A 9,679-nucleotide genomic window follows, 5' to 3' on the forward strand; every position below is an offset into this window, starting at 1 on the left:
CCCGAGCGGGGCCGGCTACTACAGTCCCCAGAGCCCCCCGCGGCAAGGGACGTGCACCGGATGCCGGCAGGGGCCGAGCTCTTCCCTTGCCCATGCGCGAGAACCGCGCTTCCACCTACCCCGACGGCACCGCCTCCTGCGTGCGTACGAAGGCGGGGAGCCGGGAGGAGCCGGTGCGGCCGTTAACGACCGTTAAACGGCTGAAAGGGGTGGGGAGGCAGCCGTCTGCAGCACCAGGAGTAGCAGAGGTGGCTGGTACCACAGTTGTTTCATAGAATCATAGAATCGGCTGGATTGGAAGGGACCTCTGAGATCATCAAGTCCAACCTTTGATCCACTACCGCTGCGGTTACCAGACCATGGCACTGAGTGCCACATCCAGTCTCTTTTTAAATATCTCCAGGGACGGAGAATCCATTGCTTCCCTCGGCAGCCCATTCCAATGTCTGCACAATGACACTTTCCCAGGCTAGAAGGCTGGCTGCGGCCCCAGCGTCTCTGCAGGGGTCGGAGCCCTCCGCTGCGGGCGCGGTGGGTGGCTGTGGGCATTAATGTCGCCACCGCGGAGCCCTCCGTCTTGTACATGCATGTCAGGCTCGTCAGAGAGGCGTCGATGACCGTTCTAGAAATGCCGGTGAAACGGCAAATTCTACGGCTCTGAAATGTGAAAAACGAAGGAGAGCATAATGGTTAGAAAAGGGGTTGTCGCCTTCTCGGCAGCAGTGCATGCCATACCCTGTGGGACCTTTGGAGCTCTGTCTGTCGCCGACAACCGTACGGAAAGAAGCTGGAGCGTTTTTCTAGGTAGGAAGCTTTAGTTCGGTAGGAGGCAGCTTCTTGTCATTGCCAGGTCCTGTCCGCCAGGTGGCAGCATCCCCTCGGTCTCCGGGGCTTTCCAAGCCTCTGCTCTTCCTTACTTCTTCCTTCCCAGCTGTTGAGCTCTACGTTCATGATTAAGAAGGGTAGGTAACAGGGCCGATTAACACGAAGTCTGATTCCTTAGCTTCATACAGCTTCATTCCCGCGACAGGTCTTCCCAGAAGGCTATTGATCCAAGTTAAATGAGGAGACGCCTGTTGCCACGTTTTCGTTAGATGCAGCTGACCTCATTTGTCTTCTCCGACCTTTGTTCCAGTCTTTGAGTAGTTGACCTTGCAGGAACTTAATTGTCTAGGCAGGCGACATTAGCAAGGCATGCCTACCTAGCTTTAGTAATTTATAGGTTCGCCCACTGCCACCACCCCCACTCCCCGAAGTCTATTTCCTGGTGCTGTTGTTATTGTAGAGGAACTCAAACAATTGCATTTCTGGCCATCGCTTGTGTTTTCAGTGTTCCCTGACACTGATGGCTCTGGGGACTTGAATGCTTGGCACGTCTTTCCTGCCTATGGCTGGTAGCTTGAGACATTCCCCCCCCCCCAGGAGACAGTAGTGTGTTGCCTAGGGAGATAACTATTTCTGCAACTTGTTTGTCAACTTGAATTTCTTCTACTTGCAATGAGATCTTAGATTTTACCTGAGGAACATGTTCATAACTTTCCTGGTGGAAACTCTCAGGTGTTATTTACACACCAGCTGCAAAGGGTGGCATAACCCACATCACCCATAGAGAAAACATCAGCCAAAATCCTTACTGGTGTTTGCAAGGGCATGTCTCAATATAAAGCTATTGCATGCCTCACCAGGCATGCAGCTAGGGTGCCTCCCTACCTCTGCCTAGACTTCATGAGATACCAAAAACCTGATTCCCCAGTTGTACCCAGATCCCAAACCTTGTTATGAATCTTGATTTAGACCTGAGGGGCTATTGGATATAACAGTGTTACTAGATAATAACACCGTTATTAGCTATAACAGTGCCTCATCAACTAACCCCACCAAGGGCACAAGTGAGAGAAATATATGTAACATTTGAGATAATATTTTAAGGTGGCAACACAAGACTTAAGGGACAGGTAGAGAAGAAAAAACAGTTGTTTACCCCCTCTTTGATTCTTTAATACAAAGGCTTCTGATATCTACTTTGGCACGCATTGCAGGGAAACAAGAGCTAGCAAAATTCACACAGGCTGTAAGCCAGTCACAAATTCTCAGCCACAGAGCTTCCCACGTAAAAATCTTCATTCACACACGTACATATATGTGTGTGTACATATACATATACATAATACATATACATATACATATACATATACATATACATATACATATACATATACATATACATATACATATACATGGGATGGGAAAAAAAAAAGAAAGAAAAATTATTTACAGATAGATTGGTGTAGATATTTGGGAGATTTGGGAGATGAAACTGTTTCTGCTTGGTAATTTGGGAAATATTTCTGTTCAATCTGCTCATTTCTCATACGCCATATGAACAAGTAAACATACCCACCTTACAGTTTGAATATAGAGGTGTGGTGTGTCTTTGCCTCTGTGATTAATGGTGTTCTGTGCATGCAGAGTAAATCAAAGAAGTTTGCCAGGATGGAAGGTGACAAGGTATTCTTTATTTCTGCCACAGCCGTTGAAGTAGAATACCCTTTGGGCTTTTTTTTAAAATAAAGGGAGAAACTTCCCATCACTAATATAAGCATTTTTAAAATAAAACTACTTTTATATTCAGAAAGCAGCTGGATTCCACAGTCAACCCTTGGTGCTGTTTAGTCTCAGTATGAGGGATCAAGTACACAAACTTAGTTACTCTTATAAAAAGGTGTGTGATTTCCTTGGGACAGGAAGAAAAGACCTACCATTAATTTTAGCACGCAGGTAATGTTTTGCTCCAACTACATTTGTTATGACTGCACACTATGTGATACAAGATTATTAGAACATGTCTGATTCTCACTTCTGTATCTGATTTCGCAGAGCCTACAAGGGGAGATAATTAGGAAAGCATAAGGCTATTGTTAGTTTTCATAGTGTAGGTAATTTTACAGTGATTAATTAATTTCTTATAGAAGATAATAGTAAGTTAAGAGCAAAGAATCAAAGGTAGTGCAGTCCTGATTTGATACTACATATCCTATTACAGATAACACTGTTGCCTGGAATCAAAGGTGTCATACATTCACCAGGGGAAAAAAAGTGCTTTGGATCATCTCCATTCAGCTGAATTTTGCATAATTGTGCATTGTGGTAATGATTCACAGTTTGGGAAATGCTTTTTTCTTCCTTTATAAGGCTTTTTTCCTGACAACACCAACAAGCATTACAGTCGTAGCATTTGTATATACTTGTTGACTGAAGTGCTTGAAGGATAACAGTGTTTTAATAGGAACAATGTTATTGTTAAAGAAGCAAATTAAAAAGTTAATTGAATCTGATTTTATTTACATGTATATCTTCTTACAAACTAGAGGCTCACCTTTGAAGATGCTTTGAAGAAGAACTTCAAAGAAGGTAGTCTGTACTTTGTATTGAGATATGCATGCAAATAAAATCAGATTCTTCTTTCTGAAAACACTGTTCGGTTAACATGAGATGGCAAGTCGGTTCTAAAGGCTTCCAAGAGTGATGAAAGCATCTTGTTCTTTAGCTTCTATAATTAACCTCAGATGTATTTCACAGGGTGGCACCTTGTACTCATGGATCCATGACACTGATGTAGCATCACCTCCTGAAAAAATGTCCTATGGGAGATATCTGTTCTTATGAAGTACTGGGTTCTGGGTTACGACTAAGCAGCACCACAAGGTATGTGTTATCATCCAGGTAAATGTGAAGAACAATGCAGTGAAATTGTAATGATGTATAAAGAAAGTTAATTAATACTTTAATAGTACAGAAACAGAATTATGTAGGTTAGGCACATGGGTGTTGTGCTTTACACAATGACAGATATGCCCTCAAGAAATGTCACTGGAAGTGTGTCAACACACAGTTACACTGAATATATCTCCTGAATATCTCTCTATATATATATGTGTGTGTGTGTGTGTGTGTATGTGTATGTATATATGCACACACTGTGAATTGGCTAAGTGAATTAATACAAGTATGCATAAATATTTAGACTTCTGTGTTATTACTGATCAGCTTCTACATCTCTAACATAAACAGTCCATTCAGGTCAGCACTATTACACATGAGAACAAGCAGTTTAAAACCTCCACCAGTGTTATGTGTGCATTCAGTGTCAGCTAACTGCAAAAAATCAATTGTTAGTTAGCTATCAAAGCATTAAATGTGTGACCTGCTTAAAAACAAAACAAACCTTTTGCCAGAATGTAGATGCTGAATAAACTACCTCCTCGGGCCAGCAGTATGATGAATCATGGGCCCATAACATGGTAGCCAGGGAAGGAAGGAGGGAGAACAGAAGGGACTTGCTGTATCACTCAGAAAGCAGAATTTTTTAAGTCACGTGAAAGCCTGCCTCTGAAGTAGGACATCTGCTCAAAGCTTTTCCCTTCAGATTACTTCAGTTTCATACTGTACAACAGCCTCTTTACCTCCATGCTCATGTTCTCCTGGAATTTACTTGGTCAGTTTTGCTCCAGACTTCCTTACTTCTGGAGGGATCTGCACTTGCCATGCCCCAGTTCCTTTTCTTTGTTAAGTATATGTTCAGCTCTCCTCTTCAGCCCTGCTTTGAGCCCTTGTTCTTATGGTCCCTCAAATACCAAAAGGGTCTTGTTTGTATCTAGGAGATCTCTAGAATCTTCCTATCATGAGAACTTTGATGAATTCCACCAACTATCAAAGACAGCTCTTTTGGTCAGAGCAAAGGTCCACATATCTCAGTGTTCTAACTCCAGAGCAGCCAATTGCAGATACCTGCATAAAGTGTAAGAAGCTGGAGATTGTGTGATGTTGCCTCTGAGTACTTTCAGCCTGCAACAGGTTTGTGGTTCAGCTGCCGTTTCCACGCACATAGCAGTGTCACCACAAGAAACAGGATCCTAGAGCCTGAATGGCCCTGACTAGTCCCACCTGGACCTCCCCATCCTGCTGCCCTTGGGCCCAGGATCCCCATTTCAGCTCAGCACCAGCCTTCAATCCCTACCTGAGCTATGGTGAAAGGGCTTTCATCACTTTCTGTGGCTCCTGGATGGACCTCTGGAATGTACACTGGTCTCGTCTCTAGAAAAACTCCCATAACCTCATATCTTTATATGCCTGGAAAGTTATGGTGAAAGAATTTTATTAACAAGTCTGGTAGTTAGTCTGAATTTCATATTCACAGAATCATGGCGATAATAGTGGTTCAAAAGCACCTCTTGAGGTCATAGCATTGTAGGATACTTGAGGTTGGAAGGGACATCATGAGTCTCCAAGTCAAAGAAGGGTCTATTGTGTGCTCAGACCAGGTTGTCCTGTCTTGAAAATTGTCAAGGATGAAGACTGCTCTAATGTCCTGTAGCACAACCTCTTGCTCAGTGCAGGGCTCTTGCCACATCGGGTCAGCTGTGACTTTGGCTGGGCCTTGAAACATTGAAGAATGGGGACTCTACCACCCCTGCAGATAACTTGTTCCAGTACTGCATTACAGTCCTAGCAAAGAAATTGTTCCTTATGCAATTTTTAGGTATATAAAACCATGCCAGCATTTTATATGTGTTCAATAAATATAGCAGCTATTGTACAGTTACATTTGCCTTTCTCTAAATGTTTGTTTTAAATATTTTTAACATGCATTAAAATCTTCCAAGGAAAAGGCACTCTGGAACTGTACATTAGTTGTTTTAATAACCTGGATACTCCATCTGGAAAAAGGAAAAGTCTATCATTGGCTCTGCCAGCACAGCGAGTATTTCAGGCATTGTCCCAAACCTAATACAATTTCTCAGACTCTGTCAGGGATGTAGAAGTAAGATTAGCGGGAAATGCATTGGTGGTTTTAAAGATTTTCCATGTTTTTAGATGCTGGCATATTGCAAAAAGAGTAGGGTTTTCTGAAGGATAAGGCTGTGAGTCACTTAAAGGAAATGTTGTGGAGGGAATCCAGGCAGGAAGAAGTGTTTTTGAACAGGGTCATTGCTGATCTCCGCCTCTCACTCTTGGCTTGCTCAGACAGTGCTTGTTCACTTGTTGAACTGCATTATAATCAAATGATTCCACCTGCCAATCTGTTGCACTAACTTTTCACTTTTTCACAGGACTCAGATGACCCACTGATAGACTTGAGAAAAGGCTTGGATAATGTGGCACCACTTCTTGAAATGCTTGCATGCGTGTTCAATAGTAGACATGGATGAATTTCATATGGGCTTTTAAAATAAATGAAAATAAACCCTGGGCAAACCCTTTATTCTTGGGCAGTCTGATGAATTGTTTTTGCAGGTACTCACTGAGTATCTGTGAGATTACTCACTGCAATTATAATTATGTTTACTCTAAGATCAACAACATGATATTTACAGAATCCCATCAAGATCAGCAAGACTGAACCTTTGTGAACCAAAGGTCAGCAAGACTGAACCTTTGTGAACCAAAGAGGAAAGTAAATTCTAGAAAGAATTTTTTTTCTGATCTAGAAACAGATCAGAAAACACCTGACAAAAAGCTTTTAATTGCGGATGTATTAGTGCAGAGTATGGTTTCTGATGTATGTTATGGAAATAATACATGGGAAGAATTATTGTATTTATTTAACCTTAAATGTGTAACACCTGTTCTTGGCAGGCACCTTTTCCCCTATTAAATATTTAAATACTGAATAATGTTTATAATTAATTTAGTACAAGATAGAACATACATCTTATATCACAGAGACTCAAGGTGTATCTTTTGTTTTCTGTTGCCTGATTTTTAAACTGTTCAGTAATTTATCACAAAAGGACTATAATGGAATAATTATAAAAAAAAAAAAAAAAACCTTGCAAGGAAAAGTAAAGAACAAACACAAAAAGCCAACACAGTTCTAAGGTAGCAAATGAAATAAAATACTTCCTCAGTTGTTTTAATAGTTTGGCTTAGTGCCTACAAAAATTGTTTTATTTTCTTTGCCAATGTTTACACTTTATGTGAGTAAGAGAAACTACTATTCACATTTACAGAGTAACCCAGGCATGCCAGGGAAGGCCCAGTAAGCAAAGTTTAACTTTTCAAAGCAATTTCAGCCTCACCTCTAGTGGGCACAAGCACAGGCTTGTGGACATGATCGCCACCACACACCTCTGAATCTTCAGTCTTGGTCAAGAATCCAGTGGTGCTAAACTCTGTACAGACTCAGGGAGTAAATAAAGGCAGTTCTGACCATAAAGATCCTACAAAAGATGGATACAAAATAAAAGAGGAAGAAGAAAAAAATAGACAACTGAGATCTGTATGATCAACCAAGGTTTAAGCACAGCAGTAGCTTTTTTTTTTCTTTTGACAAAGGTTCTATTGACATCATGGTGAAATTGTAGGTAACAGGAAAGAATTAGTAGATTAATTTTGTTGATGGATCCTTTGGCTTAAAAGAAAACCAGGCAAACTTGTAAGTTTCTTCTTGAGCCACATGAAATAAAACTTACTTGAATATACTCTTTTTAAAATCATAGAATCATTAAGGTTGGAAAAGACCTCTAAGATCATCAAGTCCAACCATCAACCCAACACCATCATGCCAACTAAATCATGTCCTGAAGAGCCACAAGTACACATTTTATGAACACCTCCAGGAATGGAGTGCTGGAGTCAATTGCTTCCCTGACAGCCTGTTCCAATGCCTGAACACTCTTCAAGTAAAGAAATTTTTCCTACTATCCAGTCTAAACCTCCCCTGGCACAACTTTAGGCCATTTCCTCTTGTACTGTCACCAGTTACTTGGGAGAACTGATGACCTCCTACAACAGCATGACTGGATGGATAGATGAGAGGAGGGCAGGTAACGTTGTCTGCCTTGATGTCAGTAGGACAAACTTAGGGAGTGTGGGTTAGGTGAATGGGGTGGATTGAAAACTGGCTCAGAGATAGAGCTCAGAGGGTTGTGGCATGGAGTCTACTTGGAGGCCGGTGAGAAAATGGTGTTCCCCAGGGTCAGTACTGTGTCCAGTCCTGTTCCATGTGTTCATCAATGACCTGGACAAAGGGACAGAGCATACACCTTCAACAAGTTTGCTGATGATACAAGACTGGGAGGGGTGGCTGACACACCAGAGGGCTATGCTGCCATCCACCGTGACCTGGCCAGGCTGGAAGGTTGGGTAGAGAGAAATCACATGAGGTTAAACAAGGGCAAGTGTAAGGTACTACACCTAGAGAGTAACAACCCCAGGCACCAGTACAGGTTAGGAGGTGACCTGCTAGCAAGCAGCTCTGGAAAGAGACCAGGGGTGCTGGTGGCCAACAGGATGACCATGAGGCAGCAATGTGCCCTGGATATCAAGAAGGCCAATGGCATCCTGGAATGCATCACAAAGAGCATGGCAAGAAGGCTGAGGGGGGTTATCCTCCTCCTCTGCTCTGCCCTAGTGAGGCCTGACCTGGATTACTGCATCCAGCTCATGAAAGACAAGGAACTACTGGAGAGAGTCAAGTGCAGAGCCAGTGAGATGATTAGGGAACTGGAGCATCTACCATATAAGACTGAGAGAGCTGGCTCTGTTCTGCCTGGAGAAGATGAGACTAAGGGGGAATCTCCTCAATGCTTATAAATATCTAAAGTCTTCTTCAGACTTAACAGCCTCAGTTCCCTTAGCTGCTCCTCATAAGACTTTTTCCCCCGACCCTTCACCAGCTTCATTTCCCTTCTCTGGACATGCTCCAGCACCTCAGTGTCCTTCTATAGTGAGAGGCACAACACTGAACAGAGTTTGCAAGGTGCAGCCTCACCAGTGCTGAGTACGGTGGGAGAATCACATCCCTACTCCTGGCCACACTATTTCTGATGCAGGCCAGGGTGCTGTTGGCTGCCTTGGCCACCTGAGCACACTGCTGGCTCGTGTTCATGGTAAACTCCATATGCAAAATTATAGGCCTCATTTGAAAGCTTTGGTTCAACTCAAGAAAATCCAGTAATATTATTAGGTGAGAAGATTTGTGAAGATTATGCCTGCAAAGAACTGTGATGGCAAGCAGGTACACTTCCTTCATTAAATTTGCTGAGAGCATGAAATACTGCTCTTCTAGTTACAGCTACAGAAAAAAAAGAGTTGTATTATAGAAATGTATCACAGAAATATATAGTTACATTCTAGAAATGTAACACAGACTCTTACCCTAATATCAAAGTTGGAGAGTTATTTGCAGTCTGCACTATTTCCTGGTCACATCTGTAATTGGCCTGAAATCACTTGACATTGCCTGGGAAATTTAATTCCCTTCCCCTTCCATAAGTTGGTGGCTCAGTAAAAAAACAACTGTGCTATTTTTTTCCAAGCTAGAAGATACATTGCTGAGCACTTCCACTGACTACATGAAGTCCTCTCCCAGGCAGATATGGGAAGGCATGTTTGTAATTTCAGACTCTCTTTGTTAGGCATATACAAATGTAGAACTAAAACAAAAATCCATTCCCTAAAGAGAATAAATGTACACACAAGTATTTGTACAGAAAACTATTCCTAAGCAATGCATACACTAAGCTGTATTCTAGAATTTTCTTTTTAATATGGTTTTGCTCCAGTAATTCTAATTAGCAAAGGAGAAGTTAAAACATTCAAAGCATTTTCCTGTGCATTGAAAATACTAAGAAGAAATAGCAGCAAGAGGTCTCAGGTCCAAACAGAACACCTGTGA

At 42.1% G+C, this 9,679-nt stretch overlaps 1 long non-coding RNA gene across 1 annotated transcript; it reads left to right on the forward strand.

Moving 5' to 3' along the window:
- The first annotated feature begins 227 nt into the window (after positions 1-227).
- Positions 228-9,449, forward strand: LOC139794752 (uncharacterized). Its single transcript, XR_011725250.1, has 3 exons — positions 228-255; positions 3,580-3,705; positions 9,321-9,449. It is a non-coding gene; the product is annotated as an uncharacterized lncRNA (long non-coding RNA).
- Positions 9,450-9,679: the final 230 nt, after the last annotated feature.

Source organism: Heliangelus exortis, chromosome 3, assembly GCF_036169615.1.
Source record: "Heliangelus exortis chromosome 3, bHelExo1.hap1, whole genome shotgun sequence".
Classification (NCBI taxonomy): Eukaryota; Metazoa; Chordata; class Aves; order Apodiformes; family Trochilidae; genus Heliangelus; species Heliangelus exortis.